The following is a 22,608-nucleotide window of genomic DNA, read 5'->3' as shown; positions in this document are numbered from 1 at the left end:
TTGAGATTAAAGTAAGTATAACTTTGAGCATGAGAAGGGAAATTGTCTTGCCTTTCTATGCAACCTTATGTCCAGGTCTAATGCTCAGTCTTGAAGAACATTAACATGCAATGAAAATTGAAAGGATACTCACAGTATTATTTGAGTTCAGATTAGCTTGGTTTTTCCATTCATGAAAAGGAGGCTGAAAGGGGACTTATCTGCTGGTGGAGGATAAAGACATGACAAAATACAGTTGCTGGAATTCAAAGTTACAAAAAATTAAACTTGAAATAACATGATATCTCCTAGAAGCATGGGAGTGGCAATGCAACTAAATACCAAACATCAAGGGAGAAAGTGCCCTTACCATTAGGGACTTTAGGATCAAATTTGTTATAATTTGAAGATAATTTACTTGAAAAGAAATTTGATGTCCTGTGTGATTGTGTTTGTATGAGTTTATCCATCTAGGGCAGAAAGGGAAGGGAAGAGAGGGAGGGTTGTTGGGATAGTCCCATTGCTTTTAAAATCGTGAGTTTCATCCCCTACCTTTGTGAGCATTCATGAAGACCCCGGTCATAGCACTGAACATGGCAAACAACATTTTGCTTCCAGTTAGCAATTACAACTAAACATTCTTTAAATCTTAACAATTATTCCTTTCTCCATCTTTGGATGCAGAGAAGCCTACATAAATCTGCTAAGAAAAGTCAGGGGTGTTTCTCTCTGGAAAATGAAATATTGGCTGTTGTCAAAGATGAGACAATTAACAGCATAGCCCCATGCACTGAGTAGCTACAGAGAATTTTAATTTTCAAATGGTTGTCAAGTGTGAAATGATTACTAATCACCAGATTTACAGTTGTGAAGGCTAAGAAGTTTTTGATTGTCTTTGTTTACATCATGGATCTCGGTGAGGTCATCTGGGTACACTTCACCTGTACCTCATGTCTGTTGCTTCCCTCTTGACTTTGGGTGAGCACTGGTCTCTGGGCCAGTGATGAGAAGCTGAGTCCATCAAGTAATAAAATTACATTTGTGAACTTATTTGGGACATATTTCAAGTCTACTGGGTGAAACTAAATGATTTGTCGTGTTCGCTAGGTCTGGCTACAATAATTCTTAAACTCTAGGCAAGCATAAGAAAGTAAACAGTAACAGCTGGCTATAGTTGTTGTTTAAGAAGAAAATTTCATAAGTCCAAATCTTCTCTTGTCATGAATAAGTAACACTTCCTTACCACCTACTGTACCTTGTTATTTCTGCATTAGGCTTGTGCACAGCTGCTGGGAAGGAGCGATGGTAATGCCATTTCTGCTGCACCTCTTTTACAAGATTCTGTTTCTGGGAATAACCTGATTTTTAAGGGAAAATATATATTATGGAAATTCTAATACTGATAACTTTTGAATAGGGGGGCGTTGCCTCTTAATATCTGGGAGTTACAAGAGAGACAATACAGGACTAAATGAGTCATTAATTGGGTATGGGAGGGCAATACATATGGTCCTTTCCCACACACAAGACTCACATCATGCCTTGATTCTCTAAAGAAAGTGATAGTAACTCAGATTCTTCAGCTCTGATTTCAGAAGTGGTTAATCTGGTGAGATTTGTCAGGAAATTAATGGACTGGCTGCATGGATTCTTCTAGGTCTGTAACATTCACCTTTCCTTTTCCTCAGAGGTTTTTTGTTTTTCTTTTTTTCTTTTCTGCTCTTAATAATCCCTGTCTGTGTTGATGCCCTGTCTGTCACACAGGAGTAGACAGGTCTGTTTTCAGAAAGGTGTCATATCATATGATGAAAGATGTTGGAAAGGACAGCAATGGTCTGTATGAAACAGGCAAGCCACCCTCTTGAAAATCAATACTTACCTTTCTGCTTTCCTAGCACCAGAAACCAGTATTAGAGGGAGGAAAGGAGCTGAAAATTGACAGTACAATCTGCTGTGTGTGATTACATGCAAGGGGAAAAGATCTCTGGAGATGATGAAACAAGCATCAGCTCCTCTACTGAATCCAGTATCCAAGTTTATTATTGAAAGCATTCCTTCTGCACTCTGTGAGGTTAAGATTTTACCATAACACCGAATGCTGTGCTGGCTGACCTGGTGCTGTTCTAGGAAGTATTATATTCTTACTGCATTTCTCTCCTGAGACGGGTAATAAGTTCACATCCTGAAGGAGCACCTAAATCTTTGTGCTTCTAACCTTTCAGAGCTACCCATGGCATGGGTGAGAATGTGAGGGGTTTAGCATAATGAGATACTCCATGCAGGCTCCCATCTCCATGTCATCTGTTTAATCCATCACAGTGAGACAAATGCATTAGCCAGTTAGCACAACACAGCCTCTGCAAGGCGGGAATAACGAGAGACTTAACCACACCATGACCATTCCTGTGTGGCCTCAGATGGCTACTTAAGCACAAAGGGGGAGGTTTCCCTACATTTTAGAGAAATTAATGCTGCAGCACTTTCAAATTTATATGCTGGGTGACCTCTCGGATCAATAAATTTATGTATAAATGAGACAAGGTTTACCAGTGAGCCAGTCCCTCTTGTCTGTTAAATCTATGTGAATGTCAGTTACAAAATATGTTGGCCACAACGTATGACCACAAGTGCATTAGCAGAACAGAAAAGATGGAGGTGGGAAAGGCTGATTTTATTTTTCCCCCCCTTTTTTTGTGAGGCATTTAGCGGAAACTTGTGTCTGGTGAAAACAATGCACTTAAAGGACTTTTAAAAGGTTACAGCTCAAAGTTCTGGTTGAATACCAGACCACTGAGAAGTGAAATAAGCTTCCACACTCACTGATGAAGAAGCACAAGTGGCTGCTGTGAATTACTTCAGTAATTGGCCCATTTTTAAACACAGAAGCATCCTTTGATACGGAAAATAGTTGATAATAAATTATTTCTTAGTGCAGCTGAATTTTAACAAAGAATTGGCAACACAATAGTGAATTTATGTATTTATTTCATTGCTATTTACGTGAAGAGGTACTCATTAGTCTTAACCATACTGAAGTAAAAATAAGTTATGTCATCATTTTAAAGGTCTGAAGTTACACTCTGTGCTGTTAATTAGCAAAGTATTTTACCAGTAGTACTTAACTAACATTATTAGTTACCAAAGGTAGCTAACCAAAGAATTGTTTGGGTTCAAAGGGACCTGAAAAATCATCTAGTTCCACCCCCCGGCCATGGGCAGGGACACCTCCCACTAGACCAGGTTGCTCAAAGCCCCATCCAGCCTGGCCTTGAATGCTTCCAAGGATGGGGCATCCACAGCTTCTCTGGGCAGCCTGTTCCAGTGTCTCACCACCCTCCCAGTAAAGAAGGTCTTCCTAATCTCTCATCTAAATCTACCCTCTCTCAGTTTTAAACTGTTAACCCTTGCTCTATCACTACATACGCTTGTAAAAAGTCCCTTTCCAGCTTTCTTGTGGGCCCCCTTTAGGCACTGGAAGGCTGCTATAAAGTCCCCCTGGAGCCCCAAATCTCTTAGCCTGTCCTCATGGGACAGGTGCCCCAGCCCTCTGATCATCTTTGTGGCTCACCTCTGAACTCACTTCAACAGGTCCGTGTCCTTTTTGTGTTGGGGCTCCCGGTGCTGAACACAGCACTCCAGGTGGTGTTTTATGAGAGTGGAGCAGAGTAGGAGAATCACTTGCCTTGACCTGCTGGCCACACTTCTTTAGGTGCAGCCCAGGATTAGGTTGGCTTTGTGGACTGCAAATGAACGTTGTAAGGCCATGCTAAGTTCCTCAAAGTCCTTCTCCTTAGGGATGCTTCCAATCCATTCTCCATCCAGCCAGTATTGATCCTGGGGGTTTCCTCAACTTAGGAGCAGGACCTTGCACTTGGCCTTATTGAGCCTCATGAGGTTTGCTCAGCCCCAACTCTCAAGAAAAAAAAAAAAAAAATTACCAATCTTGATTTGGCTTGAAACTTTCAGTTCACTACATGATGCCTCCAATCTTTGTTATTAATTATCCATGAACATTCATATACACACATGTTTTTCATTCCACAGTACCTGAAAACTGTAGAAGTTACATAAAAGTTCATTTCAGCAATACATCTCATATGTTCTCATGTTCTTTATCTATGATACATATTACTACTACAGCTCCCTCTGAGATTAATTTGCCCTTAGCTAGAATTACCTTGACTCATTCTGCTGTCTCTGGAAGTCCCCAAATTAAGGCGGAAGGATGATCATTATGTTGTATTTTTACACTCAAACCTCATACCTACATATGAAGCAACCATAAAGATTTACAGCTTTGTGTGTATGTGACAGACTGCACCTATAATTTGACCTTTGTCCCTAGTCTGCTCTATGCCTTCCCCTCCTCCCCCCCTTTTGCATATAGATAAATGATACTGGCATTTCTTTGGGTTAAAAAAAAAAAAAAAAAAAAAAAAAGTTTTTTTCTGGTTATTTTCTAGGCATATGGCCTATAACTGTGTTTAATAATACACAAAGCTTAAAAATTTGGTAGTGTCATTGTTCCATGTTTGTTTCAGAACTGGTTCTGTGTGTTCTAAAAAGGAATGCTGCCACCAGTAATTTGTCCCAGAATGGTTCTGGCTGCCAGTACTTGAATAGACAAAAAATTTTTGAGTGTAGATGGATTTCAATCTGTCCCATATTGAAAGCTGAGAATTAATAGCAGGATTCCACTCAAAAATTGTGTCTTCACATGGACAGAATATAGATAAGTATCAATGTCTTTCACACAGATACATTTCATGCAGACTGACATTATTTCTCTATCATCCTAATTAAGGATTGCAAAGTAAATGAAACAAGACAAACACAGTTATTTTCATGTAATTGGACTCAGAACTTGTCATAAAAAAACAGTAAGGCATACAGAAGTCTTCTGAAATAGTCATACCTAATTAATTGAACTGTGTATAGACAGGAAAGGGTCAGTCATAAAAATTAGGTAGGTGATGTGAATTATGTTCTTACAATAAGAGATCAGAAGGCAACATTTACTTATCCTGCTAATTGATGATCATTGCTCTCCCTCACTTCCTGACTTACTTGGAAATACCTTGTAATGAGAGTCTTACCAGATCTTAGCACTCAACGACAGAAAAACTAGTCTGGAAGAGCTATTACATTGTATGATCCAAAAGATTTCTCATACCAGGAATCAGAAAGACAATCTACTGGGGATAAAAAGAAAAAAACAAACCACACACACAAAACCAAATAATAAAAAAAAAACAAACCACAAAAAAACTAACTCCAAAAGAAATAACCCAGTACAGTCATTTAAAGACATCTTCAGTACATAGAGATAAACACACACACATATATATAAACGTACACATTATAAACAGTGAAACCACTTAAACTGTCAAGTTAAATGAGAAAAATGAGAGTTAATTGGATTCTCTTCAACAGTTCAGAGCTCCCACAGTTGGCTTCATGAATCTCAGACAGGGGAGGGAACAAAGAAACACTGAACAATTCTTATTAACTATTTAAACAGGAGCTAGTACGAGCGTGCTGTGCATTGCACAGAATTAAATGGTTCACCCATCTTTCTCCCCCTTTACTCCCTTGTTTCCTTACCTTCTGAATGAAGTGGAGCTGTGACCTGTGTGTGGAAGAGCTCTATTCTCAAAGTGCCAAGAACAGTGAAGCCTTATTCCACAACTGCTCCTGTAGTAGAAATAGTAGGTCATAACAATAGCCCTTGTCTCTATACACCACAGATCAACTGATTTACACCTGCTGCATCTTTCCTTTCACTGTGAGCAATGCCTGAGTTAAAAGGCATGAGGTTCAGGGCCTGGAGACAGGGAGGAGGAACTTCTTCTCACTATAGTAAGGAGGTTCTAATGACCCTGACTGGCTTCACCAGGGACGTCCTCCACTCCCTTGCCTATGGCCCAGGAGCTCTACTTCAGCTCAGGCTGGGTCCCCGTTCCCTGCTTGGGTTGTGCTGCTGCTGCTGCCTCCAGACTGTCTGTCTTCTGCTGTTCCTGACTCACTGGGAAGATGCTGGACCTGACTTGCCACTCCGAATTTGTCTGAAGGTCACTGAACTGCTGGCATGAGGTGTTATTGTCAGCAGCCCTACTCTGCTGGTCATGTTCAGGTGCCATAGAGCTGAGCTTTTTTTGGTGAGGGCTCTGCTCTGCTGCTGGCTGGGTTGCTGTGGCTTCTGGGTCATCCACCTCATGGAGCAGCCCTGCTCCTGGAGGCTCTCAGGGATCCAGAGCACATGGGATGTGGCTCCTCCACAGCTGACAGGACTCTTGTTAGTGAGCCAATTCATTCATCACTGAACATCAGCAAAAGATCCTTTGCATATCAGTCTACTGAATGCAGAAAAAATGGATGATAATAATAGTGGTGTAGCTGTGAAACACTGCATCAAGTTATTGATAGTTCATTCATGGTAAAAGAACAAAAACTAGATTGTCCCTAAAACACTTTCTTATAAAAACATCTTTCTTCTAAAAATCATCATTCTTTTAAAAGCAACCAAACAGAGGTAGGAAGAGGTCTTTCCTAATTCATGTCAGATAATAGAGTTGGATCTGCTTAGGGGAAAAACACACGGGCCACCCAGCTATGGGGTCTAAAGGGGGAGCAGTACCATTCCCTCTCACAAGAGACACCCGTCTTCAATGGAAGACTAGCTAATGCGGTTGCAGCTGCCTTAATTAAAATTGTCCTCTGTGACCAAAGGAGAGAGAATGTCATGTCCTGAAGGATATTCAGCCCCACCCCCACCCCCCCTCTGGCTCACCATCTAACACTGCCTGTGACTGGATATGGGGACTGACTTCTTCCAGGTAACTTCTGAATGCTTCACTCAGTGCTGAAAGTCAGAGTGATCATGGGCAGATGTATTCAATAAACTTCATAGACTGTGTCTGCTTTTAAACCAAGAAAGACTGATACTCTAATGAAGTCTCATCGCTTCTGTAGCAACATGTCTCTCTTCCTCACCTCTTCTTTTTAGACTGTAACTTAAAAAAAGTCTGACCACCATATACTCACTTATGTATGAATGCCTTTGTAATTCTCTACCGATGGAATGCTGAATTAAGCCCTGCTTTAGTAAATAATTGCCTTTTACTTAACTTCATTGCCATTGATATGTACCCTTTTTTTCCTGTTATTTTCAGAACAATTAGTATATCTTTCACAATCTATTCTTTTAAGAACATTTGCTGTTTAATAGCTGGCTTGGAAATAGAAATATGTCCTATTACAAATGCACAATATTTGCTACCACGACAAATTAATGACTAATGTTAAAAATTCCTAAGGATAGCTAAAACTATTTGTCCATGGAGCTAAATATAAACCTAAAGGGCAGCATGACACCCTAACCGTTTGAGAATTATCACCTAGAGAAAGACCAGAAAGACAAAGGCTTTCCTTCGTTACTAAAGGACCATGGAAATTCTACCTACTACTTGATTTTTCCACAGAATTTCTCTGGGACACTTCTGAGTCAAAAACACTACATAAGATTGAAACATAGATACTATAAAAGACCCTAAATCCATTTTTGTTCTTGGTTATAATGTTAATTTAAACTCTTAAAATATTTCCATCTCAGTTTCTATGTTGTTTTCTACCTTAATATGACCTTGGCTTTCCATTAAAGTTTATAAAAATATATTCAATTCCAGATACATGTTTATTATTTCATGTAGTCTTTTAAGAAGAACCTGTATAGGAACAAGACTATCACAGATTTTATCTGTGTCTTCCCTTTGCCTTATATAAAAACATGATTTCAAATAATATAATTTAAGTGTGTTTAGAAGAAATAAATGGAAAACAGCAGTCTATTCTCAGTCATTTGAAACTGAATGAAGTTTTTTTCAGCCACTAGGCATCACACATGGTATTAGCAATATACTTGGTTCCTCAAGCCAGGAGCAGAATATTAGAAGGCAGTATTCTCGAGAGTCCCATAGTCAGGAAAGTGGTTCCTTCATGTAACTGGAACAAAGGGAACTTGGTTATTCCCAACTAACTTGCAGATTCCATTGTCAACAATCTTAATTTTTAGTCTCTGTCAAAAAAAAAAAAAAAAAAAAATCCTGATTTTAACGTATTTCTAAAAGATCAGGGTGTTTTGTTTTTTTCTTTTTATTATTTTGCTTGTTTCACGCAAGGCTGAAATCACATGAAAAACATCAATCAGTGAGGGAGATGGCAGAACTCCAAACAAGTTCTTGCTATAAGAAGAATTTATTGTGGCCCACTCCCCTGACTGCAGCTCTGATTCCTTTCCACTCTAAACTTTGAAAAACTGTCACTTAAGAATTAGTTAAATTTGATTTAGAACATTGCTTCTTTTGATAAAAAGTAATTCAAAATTGCTGCATTTCTTGAACAGACAACTTTCTCCCAAACTTCTTCAGAAACCTTAGTCTTTAAAATCTCTATAAAATGAACTATTTTAAACTGATTTATGCATAAAACAAAATTCTGTACTTCTATGCTATGTGATTATATAGTTTGTACAGTCTGTATACAATAAATCATTAAATCTGCCAAATACTTTGTGCACTGTTTTTACCAATTAATGAACAATATGGCTTTGAAAATGCATGTCTAGGAAAGAATGTAATATTAAAACTGTCAAAGGCAGTTACACGACTTGTGTAGAAGTTGAGAATTGCTGGCTTTGTTGGGATTTTTTCCCCCAGGGACTGAATAACAGAACCACTTGGCTTCTCCATCGAATCTGAGATGACACACAGCAAACTGTATCTCAGTCTTCTCCCCAAGGTTTTGGGAATTTGATACTCTTACCATAGGTTTCTAAGCAGTGTTAGATACTGCAGGTCTCTTATCTGGCCTCTACCTGCAGAAGAGCAAGGCTGTCTCGTAGTCCTATCATATCTGTTGGTCCTATATGAATGGGCAACACCCTGAAGATCTGAAATATCACTGAAAGTTTATGTGCTTGGACAACTTAACTGCTTCTGGAGTGGGATGAGGGGAACAGGACAGCCCATTGCTTTCTCTGAAGTCTGGGTCAGTGCCCTGGTTAATTAAAAAGCTGATTCATTTTTACTGAAGCATTTTTAAAACTATTTACAGTTACATTTTAAAATTTATTTTATTTGAATAAGTATATTGTTCTATTATAGATTATGGCATCATTTCCTAGCAGCTTCATTTGGAGACTATGACCAGGACTAGCTCATACTCATGTAAGTTACACTATGCTAAAGGAGGAGCATAGATTGAGCTGTGATGGTATGGAAGTTCAAAACTATTTATCTATTGTGGGTGCAGATGATGCCTCTTTGCTCCAGACTATCTTAATGAGGTCTACCTTTACCCAGCTCCAATATTCAGTGACCTTGGATTTGTGGGAACTGAAGGGGGTCTGACAAGACTTATTTTCTGATCTATAGCGGGTGTTGCTTGGTGAGTCACAGCTGTGCTGCTTTCTGCAGAGCAGCCCCTGCCCCAAGCTGTGGGCCAGGTTGCTCTGGGCAGCTCCATGAGGGGCTTTCAAGGGGGTAGGTGTGTCATTTCCAGTGGGACTGACACTAGACTCCTCTGCTACTGCTCCTGACATCTATCAAGTGTGCCTTAAACTGGAGTCTTCCCTGATGTTTGTAAATGTGTGACTGCTCCTTCTTTTAAGAGGAAAATGCACCTTTGGTGAGGGCTTACCATTTCTGAGGATGAGTTTGATGGAAGTAATTTGCTCCCTCCTTCCCTTTGTAGTCAATCTCACCCGGAATTATTGCTGATCCCTAAACCTGCGCTCAATGGGCTTCTTACCTAGATGACAAATGATTTAGTGACGGGAACTGAGTTAAGGTCTTAAAGGGAGAAACAGAGATGGAAGAATTAGGCAGACCAGCTACCAACTGAATTTACTGAGTAACAGATCTAGCAGTATACATTTTAATATCACGTGGCCTTTGCTTTTCTGCTGTGAAATCCATTAAATGGCTTTATTTGATGGTAAAATAGCTCAGATTTGCATTGATATTTTTTTGGGGAAATGCAAACAAGCTATCAGTTGTATTTCCTACGGAAAGCAGCTTTACGTTCTTGTAACAACCGCTTAGGGATGTGTAATATTTGTATATTTGTATATAATACAAAATATGATTAGTATGCAAAATATTAGGCATGGAAACCCTGCTTTTATAGTGGTAATCACCCATAAGGAGGTACAGGTGAGTAATGAGCTATAACAAAAAATATAAAATGAAGTACTATTAATGTGTGGTTTCTAATACAGGGTTAATGAGTATTTTTCTAAAACGGAAAGATAGTCTTTCTGTTGTTGTTCTTTCCCCCTCTTCCCCTGCCCGCCCCTGCAGTTCATTTAAAGTTGGGACACAAATGGTGAGATTGGTAGGTAACACAAAATCCATGGAAAATAAGAAGACAGTAAAATAAATCACAGCTTCAAATTTGTAAGTTACCAAGCAATGTGTATTTTCAGGGCTTCTTTTTTTTTTTTTGCTAGCAACAGTGCTGCACATTAAGTGTGCATTCTGCCTTTTAAATACAGTTATGAAGGTGTGAAAAACAATGGAATTCAGTAAAAAGATAAAATAAAATCTCTTAAGATCACTTTGGCACAAATCTAAAGTTCTTGTTATTCAAGAAAATAAAGCTTTCATTTCAGAATGAAAACCCCTTAATGTTATTAAAGAATAACTGTAAAACTGTTGCATCAATCTAAAAGATAGCTTTCTTTTGTCTTTGTAAAATGGTTCCTAGTCCTGTTTAAATACATCCTGGAAAAGCTATAGGTCTGATTTTTTTGTCTTATTTTCCTGTTAAAACAACTAACCAACCAAATTGTTAGATTTTTTTGTTCATTTTATTATGAAGGTGTAGCCTTAATTTCTGGAAGAACTGCACAGTTGTAGGGGTAAAAAGTGAGTAGACATAGCATCTGCTTTCTGCCTAAAGGAGTAATTTTTTCGAGATAGTCTTACTAGCAGTGCAAGGCAAAATTTTGCTCAGTTTCTTGGAATATAGAAGTGTGATATGTAATATTGTAAGGAATTGCATGCTAATAGAGAAAACCCCAAACCCTACATACTGTAACTTATATCCTCTCTTTCACCAGAATTAATGAAATATGGGGTTTTGTGTTTATATGGATATCACTGTGAAAATTGAGTTAATAACTTCATAAATTACCATTATTTTTATGGCATAGGTTTCTTTGTATTCACAATAGAACCTCAGTAGAGAACTTATACAGTTATAGAACAATACTAAAAAAGTAATGTAGTCTCTGGATCTTTCATGGAGGGATTAGCCTAGATTTACTATAGTTGACAGTATAGTTGACAGTACTGTTTGCCACATAGTTTACAGAATTAGTTTTCTTTGTAATCTATAAAGAATTTTGCTGATCAAGACTGTCTGTGTGGTTTATAACCAACAACTTTTAACAAATATTTCCATGTTTCAGTATATAATATGTAATGAAGACCCAAGATCACTCAACCAGGGCACATAATTTTAGATCTTTTAATCTCATTACATCTTTTATTAGTGTCTCTCTTGAGCGAGAAAGATGTGTTTGCACTCAAGTCTTCTGAATCTTATTTTACTGATAATTTAATGGGGTTTTTTTCCAAATTGAAATAAAGTTTTTATATTATTGTTTAAAAAACCTCTCTGAATTCATAAAATATGATGTCATAGGATTAGAGTCTCTTTAACAGCAATATTTATATTAGATTTTCCTTCTCAGTAGATAATCACACTGATCCCAAATTGTAAGAAGGCAATGCAGGAAACTCCTCATTCTTTTTAAAGATGTGATAGGTCAGTGTTTACTTTTCTGGAACATTGGAAGGTCTATATTTGCAGAAATAATTAGTTACACCTTGAACACAAGGTAGCATCTGAGCACCTCTGGTAATTTATATTAAGTGTGATCTCCTCTTCTCCTCTCTGAATTTTATATTATATATAAAAATTTTCACCTCACAGAAGATGCAAACTACGCATCTTTAAGCACTGTTTTTCAAGTGGTCTTATTTTCCTCCGCTACTAATAATCTTTAAACACAAAAATTGAAGCATGATAAAACCTTCCTGCCACCCAGTATTTTTTTGTCTCCTTATGCCAGACCTCCTCAGCAAGCATTACTTGTTCTAGTCCTAAAAGAACTGATTAATGTTTTTACTGATTCATACAGCTTAAGGGGTCGGTTCAGGCAGCTGCAAGAACAAGTCCTCAGGCTGAAGCCCGATATCCTTCAGCACATTGCGTTATCTGTGGGAATTCTTGGGCTCCTCTTGATTCCCTGTACCACGGTTTTGTTTATCATCCTCCTCTTCGTGACCAACCACAAATGTTCACACCACCTCTATGCAAGCCTCCCACTCATCCAAAACCACACACCTATTCATATCTGTCATCATCTGGCACTTTCGTCTGAGGCAATGCAGGTGTTTCTTTACAAAGGATTTCTGGAGGGGTTTCCACAGGCCTGAAATACTTTTGCAGAGAGTACCTCATGCGCTCTTAATCTTCCTGTTTATAACTTTAATTGCACTTTAGTTTGTCTTAGAATCACTGGCCTTTCCATCCTGGAGAATTATCGGTTTTGCATCTAACCGCGGGAAGCTGAGCTTGGCAGGGTTTCCCCAGTCTTCCCTCAGACTGTGGCTATCAGTAAGCAAGCATCTACAGATCATTTAAGTGTGAAGGTTTGCACTGACCCTGCTTTGCGATTAGTCCTAAAACTAAATAAAGTATAAGCTAAGGGAGATCAGGATAGAACTCTTCTGTTCTGAACAAAGATTTTATTTTGGAATCCATTTTTTTGGTCTCATGTCTATGGGACCACTGCAGTTACTAAAAAGTATACAGTTTATGCTTATAGCTTATGTGTGCAGATGCTGTGTTTCAACATTAATTCATTTTCTTATGTGTTACGGCATTACTATAAAAATATCCTTTGTTCCACGTTCCACTTCTATAGATGGCAAAAAGAATACAAAATCCTGTGGTTTTCACATTGATGAGGATCCTGTTAATAAAACAGTAAATACGGGAAAAGATAATAAAGAAAATATTTCTGCAAAAGTATATAATGCAAGCAGCTTTGTGTGTCAGATTCATGGAATAACATTTTACCTAAAAAGTTATATTTCCCACACTTGCTAGGTTTCAGCCCAAATGCATGTCGAGCCACAGTCACAATGAAATACCTTCTTTTTAATAGTTAAAATTAAGCTTTATAAATAATAACAATATGATTAGAGAATTTCCTTGGGATCCTAGATACAGGACAGTATCAAGGATTTTTTTCCTTTTCAGTCTGCTAATTTATCCAAGCTACCCTAAGGGAAATGTTTATCGTTTGCCAGATAAAGCCTGAACTTACTTTTGATGAGAAAACTCTCATTTGAGAAGGCAGATAATTTGTTTCATTAGGAAGTCAAATGAATATTCTTTCTAAGTGAAAAAGAATGGCTGCTGTGAAAGATAGTGCTTACCATAATGTTGCCTTTTTGTTACATTACACTGTTTAGCAAAAGTCCAAACTGGGACCCATCACTTTTAATAAGGATGCATTTGAGAAGATGAATTAAGTCTCAGACAGAAGAGGTAGGTGAACTTGTCCTAACTGTGGGTGGTGCAGTAATTAAAAGTCAGGGAAACTGCACTCTCTGACAGTTCATTAGACAAAACAGTATGTGGAAAATGTCTTGTCATGTCTAATTGCTACAGCTGCTTGGATTTCTGTTATAGTGGGACATCATCTATTCATAAACCAGCAGGAGGAATTAATCCGTGGAAAGATGCACTTCCTATGTTACATGTGTCCTTCGATGTGATCAATGCCTCTAGTCTTTGACTAAAAGCTTAATTTAAGAGACGTGGCAAAAATAACAGTAGAAAATCTATATCTAGTGATACTGTTAGAGTTACTGAATTGAGCCAGTGACACTACTTAAGAGTGTAATGCTGTCTGAGTGGGATTATATTGTGTTGTCTATCAAGATAATTTTTACATATACATTACTAAGCAGTTCCAGATGTGGAATTTGAACTGGAGCTACTGGTGTTGGAGTCTTCTTGTTTCATCTCACAGTATGTAGAGAAACTAGCTTCAGCATGTGGGTGAATGATCTTTCAGTGTTGCAGCAGAAATATGTCACATTGATGTGCTGTACTTTCATTAGAGAATGTTAGGATTAAATTTAGTTTTTCCATAATAAAATGAGATGCAGTTCCCAGCAGGGCAGATTTTGGGCTTGAGTTGGTTGTAGTCCAGGCATTTTCAGTGCAGCACATTGTGCCCCAGCTAAACACTTCATGGCTAGTTTCAGGCAGTACTGGGTTTTCAATTGAAGTGACTGGATTGACATGAGCCCAATTAAAATCGCAGTTTAATTTGTGTCTGTAAAACTGATTTCTTCTTTCCAGTAGAGGCTGCATGGTTTGATATATCCCTGACTCTGCAAAGGTTTGTGCATATATTTACCATTACCAGCATTAGAAGATTCATACCTTTTTAATGGAACTTCATATTAATCAGGCAGTTATTGAATTCTTATTGCACTAACATTCCTCTGTAGGTAAGGGCTACTGGGAAATCCATGCAGGATTTATCTACCTCAGTCTTCAGATTTCCTAATATCCTAAGCTTTTGCTTCAGGGACAGTTCAGTGCCAAGAAGCCTCTCCAGCTGGTGCATGCACATACTTGCCTTACGCTCTGAGGCATCTACTTAATCAGGCTTGAGTTTGCTTGACATAGGCACTATCCATGGGAAAGTACTTTTCATGAGGGACTTGTAAACATGCTTCTGGACATTTATGGAATATGGTGGAAGACTCTTACATGTTGCATTTTACTGATGAATTGTGCAAAGTTGAAAATAATGATGATGATTATGATAATCAGAATAATAAATAATAAGAAAATAATAATAAACCAGATCCACAGAACTTCACTAAGACTCTTGAAATGGACTTTTTTTAGTAAAATTTAAATGTTATAAGCGAGATAGTTGACTCAGTTGATGGCTGCAGTGTTTGCAAGTAGTTTTGCATGAGCAAAATGCATGCAAATTGTCTGTCTTTTACATTCAGAGTCAACAGAGCATTACGTAAACAGGATCTGACTGATCTGTAGGAGGTATTTGCACTCTGACATGGTGGATTAGTTGTGGTCTGGTGCCACTCCTGCAACTAGTGCAAGTGGATGAAAAGCTTGCAGTATACCTGCAAAAGCAGAGGCATTAAAAAAAATAAACAACAGATTATGTAATTTCAAGTGATTCTGTGAATGTGTGCAATAGAAGTAACTTGGATGCAAAAAGTATGATATTAAAAATTATTCATCATTGGTGTAAAACTTCTACTGATTTTAATAGCAGCAATACTAGGGTGGTGCATCTGACAAGACTGACTTTAAGGAGAAGAAATTAAATCTATGGCCAGTGGTGAAAAATAACCTCCACCAAAGGAATGGTACAGAGCAGAAGCCCAAGCTTAGGTACTCTTGATTTATTCTCTTGGGGAGTTTTCTCTCTCCTTTGAATTTAGAAGCTCAGGAGAAAAGTATTCTGAGAATAACATTGTTAAAAAAGAAAGAATAAATGGTGTGAATCACATGAGTGCTTTTTGAAAACAGTGCTTAAAAGGCTTTATTCATTGCTGTATTGATAATATTTATGTCAAAAAAATCACTACCAACTTCTGTTAAACTCTTCTAACATAAGGCAGGGATATATTGTTGAATCATATCCTCAATTAAAATTATATAAAAAAATAAAGTTATGTTTGTATTTGCACAAGTATACAAATCAAGGGTGAAAAGAACATTGATATATTTGACTGCCTGTTTTCTTAGCTGTGTGGCAGAGAGAAAAAAAAACTAAGTGGAAGTGAGTAAGCATGAATTCTTCAATTAATTAGGAGTATGCCACTTTTAGTATTTATCTTTAGGGGCAGTGAGTTTAAATGCTGTGTAAATTGTGTCTCACACTAAAGATACTCCCATAGAGGTCAGCTCCATCTTATTAAGTCCGGTCTAGCTGTGATCAATCTTGTGGCAGAAGAGATGACTCAGGTAACTACATCATCCCTGGTATTATATAGTGACTCATAAGCAAATCACAAACCACATTATACACATTTTAAGGAGTAATAATCTACACCCAGCACATAGCAGCCATGATTAGGAACTGAAAATGTGGCCCATTACTGGTCATTTGATTTTTAAGGCAGTTCTATGCCATTGTTCAACCTTCATTTTTTTTCTACTACCTCTGTTTTGACTATTGCACTCTAACACACAGAAATGCTCTCTTTGGAAGTCAGAGAATAAAGCATAGCGGTGCAATTTATTAATTTGAGTAATTCTTTATTCTAAGTTTAAACTTTGTCTGTATCCTATCAAGAACCAGAAGTTACATCACAGTTTTTAGGATTATTAATTCTTCATAGAACTCAATAGATTGCATTAGTCACTGCCATAAGGCTTAGATAGAAGGTTTCAACCTGCAAATTGCAAGTATGAGTTTAAACTTCTTAACAAGATGGCAATTCAACCTTTTTGTTTGCTCCTAATCTTATTGCAGGCCCCCCAGAGCTGTATTTACCTTCAAGGCAAGTGAAGGTTTTGAACATATCAGCAGGAGGAATTGTACAGCCCTGTACCAAAGGAGCAGGAAAAGGAATTTTGAAAGGGTTTCAGGTTTAGGGTGAGACCCAGACTACTGTGTCCAACCTGTCACTCAAGTTCTCATTACAGTCCCAAGGTCAATCATTCTGACCAGGATAAATTAGTGCACAACTACACTTTACTTTTAACACTGCTGGAGATGAACATCTTTTTTCTTTGCAAGTTTTCCTTAAAAGTACCAATGCTTTCAATGTACCTCTTAGTGGCAAAATTTTGTGGGACTTACACTGCCATTCATTTTTTCTTTTCTTTTTTTTCAGGGCTAGGAACAATGTGTGATTGATGGGCTGAAAGATTTAAATCCTCTTTTCGTCTAAGTACCAGGTACCACCAGTCAGTGCCTACTGTAAGTTTGAAAGATACTGATACTTTTAGATTCTTAGAAAAAATAAGAAGGAAAAAAGCATTGCTAGCAGCAAAAGCAGTTGCTGATACAAAATCAGTATCTTGATAAAAAACAAAGAAATGCAAATGTACTCAGATTCTGGCAACTGGACCTACACAGACTGGTTGTGGCACCAGGTTTCAAAAACATGGATCTGATTATAGAAGCATGACTGAAATGGAAAGATCTGGAGTTCAAGTGCAAATGCATGGATCCCATTTACATCAAGTGGAGCTACATTCACCTGTGGGTATTCTCGGCAGAAACTGTGCTAGGTGTTATAGCTGTAAAATATTCAGCTTTGTACAGATGCAATTGTGACACTTGGGTGCTGCTATTGTAATAAACAAGAATTATAGAATATAACATTGAAAAACTATGCATGTATATGTTATAATTTCTTACAAACTTCCTTGCCTTCTTATGTTTCCCTTATTTGAGATGAGAAAACAGAAGATTACGCTTGGGAAAATCTGCCAGGACTGACAATTTTTTTTTCTAGCGAGACCAAGAATGGAACAAACCTGACATGCCTGGAAGGCTTAGCCTGGGCAAGGGGAACCAGTGAAACACTGTGTCACAACCCTGTGCAAATCTGACCTACTGGGTGTCCTTGCACCATACAAGTAAGTAATTCAATCATATCTGCTTAGGTATAAAGAAACTGCTATCAGGAATGTACATTTCACATCGGGTGGTGGAGAAATTGTATATTTTGTTGCAAATGTAAATAGCAATAAAAACTTAACTTAAAAACCCCAAAAGACTCAGCAGAAATCCTGAAATACAGTTTCCTTCTTGCATTTACTGAGAAGTGTGTTCTCCATTTTATATCTTTTTCTGTCAAAAAGAATGAGAAATTATTTTTTTTTAATTATAATTTTTATTTTTTTAAACCTGGACATGTAATTCTGAAGTCTGTAAAAATAATACAGACCATAAAATTAAAACAAAACCCACTGTATCTAAATATTACTGTATGAAACAAATAATCTTAATGGAAAACCATTCAGAAAATAATTTTTATGTCTTTATTTTTTAGTTTTCTTTAAAAGTACCAATGCTTTCAACGTACCTCTTAGTGGCAAAATTTAATGGGACTTATTTTTTATTATTATGGAAAATAGTAATTTATTTTCCTCTTTTATGTGCTATATTTTCCTCAGTGTTCACTGTGAATAAGATATTGCACCACATAAAACTTCTAAAATAAGCTTTAAGCTTACTTTTTCATTGGTATTGGAAAATTTCTTTGGCTGCTCTTGATTTTCATGTGTCTCCCTTTTTTTTGAATGTCTGAGCTGTGTTTTTCTAGCAACTAGTGATCTGGGTATTTTTAGGCATGCCTATCTGAAGAACATTCAGTTTCCTAAGTGAAGCTTATCAGTAACTTTTCCAGGAAGAGTATCCGGAATTACAGGTCATTTGTGAGTATCAAATCTTATGATGCTATTAAGTTGATAAGTCATTTTGTGAACACTCCATGTGACCACTGTGACCAACATCACTTCTGTGTGAGCACTGGCAGTTTAAAGCAAGCCATGTCTTGTCACAGGATGCAAAAATAAATCAGGTACAACTCTTGTGCCAGAGTTGAACCAAAACCTGCCCTTCAGAGGGGCTTATGTCCAGATCTGAATGTCATTGCTTGGAGCTCTCTCTCTTCCTTTTTTAAATACCATGTTTGCTCAGCCCAACAGCTCTAAAAACAATAGGAATTTTTTGCTGTGCCTTGCTTTACCTCTAAATTTAGGAAACTGATAATTCTTAGAAAGCCATGCCCAGTACAGCATGTAGGCTGCTTAGATGAAGCAAAGTTCCCACACATGCAGACTGACAATTTTGCACAGTTTATAAAATAAGCATATTCATAGTGATACATGATTTAGCTTTTCTATGCATATCTAGCGGCAATTGTTCCAGGGTTTCTAGCTGATCAGCATTCCTACCTGCCACTGACCCAACAGATTCCCACCCGCTGTGATAGGATTTTGAGTCTAGAGGTCTAACAGCCAAATCAGCAGGTCTCCCACATTTTCCATTCATACTAGAAAGAAATGTGTTCATTTGTGCTTCAAGCACAAGTAAAAACAAAATAAAGAATAAAATAAGCATTTTTTTAAAAAAAAAAAAACAACCAACCTTAGATATTTTTCAAGAAGGTTATATATTGTTTTAATATATATTTGCTTCTTACCCTGATCAGGTCTGATCTGACAGTACCAAAATCACTGCTTTGATATACTGTTCCATATAATTTTCTGACTAGTGAACTAAGCTTTTCAAGTGGGCTGTATTCTAATTGGACAGGATGTCAAACACATGTCAATCAAAAATTTCAAATTGAGGAATCAGATCAATGTTAGTGGACATCTTGAGGCCAAGATTTTAAAAACAGGTGCCTGAAATTTTGTGCCTGAAGTCCATATGCAGTTGCCTAAATAAAGAAGTACAAAGCCTAAAGCAATACTGATGGCTATTATCTAGTCTAAAGATTTTTGACCTTAAGTGTAACTTTTTTTTGTTATTCTGTTGTTGATTCATGTCCCAATCTCATCAAATGCCAGGTAGGCTTCAGATTCTACTAATTAAGATCCATTTAAAAAAGCTGATTTGGGGTTGTTCTTTTTTTAAAATGGTTTTCCAGAGTTCACTATTCTCTTATTGCCTCCCTGGTGGCATCTCATATAAAGATTTCATGTGAGCGGAGAGCACTGTTAGTTGAAGAAAGGCTGGAATGCAGTGTCAAAAAAACGAGTGGGGAAGTGCTGCTGGGCAGGTGGCAGTTACAGTGAATGTAGGAAGAGTTATTTAAGCCACTCAGTACTTTCAGACTGCCTTTGCCCACTCTTTTTCTTCTCATTCTTGTTGACTGACAATACTGGGAAAGGCAACTTCAACAGTAAGCCAGATTGAAAAGGAGAAGGAGAATGGAGAGTTGGAGATGTGGTATGCACCATTATGCAAGTGGAATTGTGCTGTCTCCTGGAAGGGACATTTTTTATCCTTGATTTCAGGCAGAGCAGAATTAGAGGGGAAATGGCATTAAAAATTTCCAAGGCTAGAGACAGGGGTTTGCGTGTTATTTGACTCATTATAGAAAGTTCAGTAAGTTCATCAAGGCACTGCTAAAGAAATATTTCATAAGACCACATTCAGCTGGTGGTGGACAATGTTATGTAGTTGCCCAAAGCTTTAATCAGAACTGGGACTTGTCTTGAATACACAAGAACAGGTAAAGTAACTTCTAAGCTGGAAAGAAAACACAGGGTATGGAGCAGAAAAAGCATGCAAGTTTTTGAACATGGTAAAGAGTTAGCAGAACTCTGTTAATTATCTGTGTTCCATATGAGCATAAACAAAACCATCATTAATATTTAATTGATTATAGAAAAAAGAACCAAATTCATCATCCAGGAGCAAGTACATTGATATATCTTTTACAAAGTTTTATTTTTCTAAAAACACTATTTTGATCTCTAATGGCAAACTTTTTAGATAAATGTCAGTAAACTGTTTGTAGTAGTAGTACTGCTAATAGTAATAATAATAATAACAACAACAACAACAATAATAATAATAATAGAACTCAGGAAATAATGGTCTGCTTATTTTTTCTTATTATAAAACACACTACTTGTGTTGGTATCAGTATATAATAATAATAGTAACGTAATAGCAATCTAAAAATATCCTTCAACGTAAGTAACTCCTTAATTACTCCTTTTATTATGCATGAGAAAGAAATGTCCTTGTAAAATGGGTTGATTTGGATTTGGAAAAAAGGTGGGAGATACTTTTGCGGATGCCCATGTATGTTAATCCTTTTCCCAAAGCATTAGGATTTATTATCTCCCAATTATCTTGTATTAGTGCCAGTAATACTTCTGTAAATTCCTTGTCTCCTGCTGAGCATGAAGACATGAAAGAATCTGTGCAGTGTTACAATTCACCATCTTTCTGAATGCTTTCCCTAAACTATTCTTAAATGTAAATAAAAATGTGGAAATCAGATTTATATATGAATTATAAATTTTAATGGAGGTTCTAGCTCTAAGCTTCCAGATAGTCCACCAAAAATTCATCAGTGTTCAGTTATTTCCTTAAGTATGTCTAGCATTTAGTCTCTAGATACTCTTAAAAAGTTTAACATTGTCAGGAAAATATTTTATTTTCCTTTCATAACTTGGCTGGATAGTCAAATTCTTAGCCAAGAACGATACAAAGAACCTCCGGCTATTTCTGTCCAAACTGTCATTCTTTAATTCATTGCATTTTAAGAACACCGATTATCAACCCTTTGTTTTCCATTAGCCCCCAGTCTAGAAGGTTCAAACACAAGAATATTGATGCAGAACAATGACACATCTCTGCAGTGGAAAAATGGAAACCCAAATTTCCTACCCCGACACAGCAGGGGTACTTCAGCAGTCAGCACGGTGTATGTTGTAACGATGTGCTTCAATAAACAACTCCAGTTTTCAGAGCTCACCCGCGTATTTGATTCTTCAACTGCTTGGTTGATTCAAAGGGAACCTTTCTTCTCTTTGCCTTTGCTCAATCTGATCAGGGTTTTCACTCCCACATAACAAAGCAGAGTGTAAACACACAACTTGTTCATCTTTCCACTGGGAATGATCTGAACCCCCTCTCCTCCTTCACCTGTCATTCTGGTTATCAAAGATGCAACATGTAAAAACAACTGTACCCCATCAGATTAAAGGTCCATCTAGTTTAGTTCCTAATGATACCTGACACCAGATTCCTGGGGAAGAGGGAAAGGATTCAACAAGTGTATAGGAATATTTTTTCAGGATTCTTTCAGTCTACAGCAATTTGAAACTCAGGATTCCTTTCTGAGACAGAAAGTGCATCATTCCGTGTAATGGCCTTGTTAGGTATTTCTTTCTTATTTTCTTCCAATATTTTTTTGAAGTGATATAAACTTAATATGCACAACACTGTAGGACAGGAAGTTTTAGGACATAATGACATGTGTTGAAGACTGCTTCATTTTATTTATTTTGGACTATCTTGATTTATTACTCTCTTGGATTTGAGCTAATGAGGAGCAATTATTTGTCCCACAAGCCCAGTTCCCTTAACCTGTCTTCACACATTATGTGCTCCAGTCCCCAGCCACATTAGCAGATCTTCACTGGATCCTTTCCAGTATATCAATGTCTCTTTTGCACCTGGAGGCCCAAAACTCAAGTCGTTCACACACAGCCCTATAACTGCCAAGGAGAGAACATCAGACACATGGGGTATATAGCGCAAGTGTTGAGTAGTTGTTCAAAGTTCAGCATCCTTCAGCAAGTCACAGATGAAGGGCAGATACACGCAGGCTGCTGAAGTTCTACAGCTAACAGAAAGAAGGCAAAGGACAAACTGCTAGTCCAAAAGTCAAATGGCATAATTAGTTTACAACCATAGTGCTGTGAACTAGCTCACACTGGAGCAGAGTGGCTTGATCCACAGTATTCAGCCTCTGGCTGTCTATTTGGCAGCTCTGTGGGCCTAAATGTAAATTG

General features: G+C 37.5%; 1 long non-coding RNA gene across 1 annotated transcript in view; it reads right to left on the bottom strand.

The window, feature by feature from the left end:
- LOC308059781 overlaps positions 1-22,608 on the bottom strand; it is an 81,336-nt gene that overhangs the window by 12,295 nt on the left and 46,433 nt on the right. Inside the window, exon 2 of the long non-coding RNA XR_013926399.1 lies at positions 1-22,608. This exon is cut by the window's left edge and continues 12,295 nt beyond it; it is cut by the window's right edge and continues 16,621 nt beyond it. This is a non-coding gene — a long non-coding RNA (uncharacterized lncRNA).

The sequence above is a fragment of the Falco punctatus genome, assembly GCF_963210335.1.
Source record: "Falco punctatus genome assembly, chromosome: 2".
In the NCBI taxonomy this organism is placed as follows: domain Eukaryota; kingdom Metazoa; phylum Chordata; class Aves; order Falconiformes; family Falconidae; genus Falco; species Falco punctatus.
The sequence above is the reverse complement of the archived record's forward strand: the minus strand, read 5'-3'. Positions and strand labels throughout refer to the sequence as shown.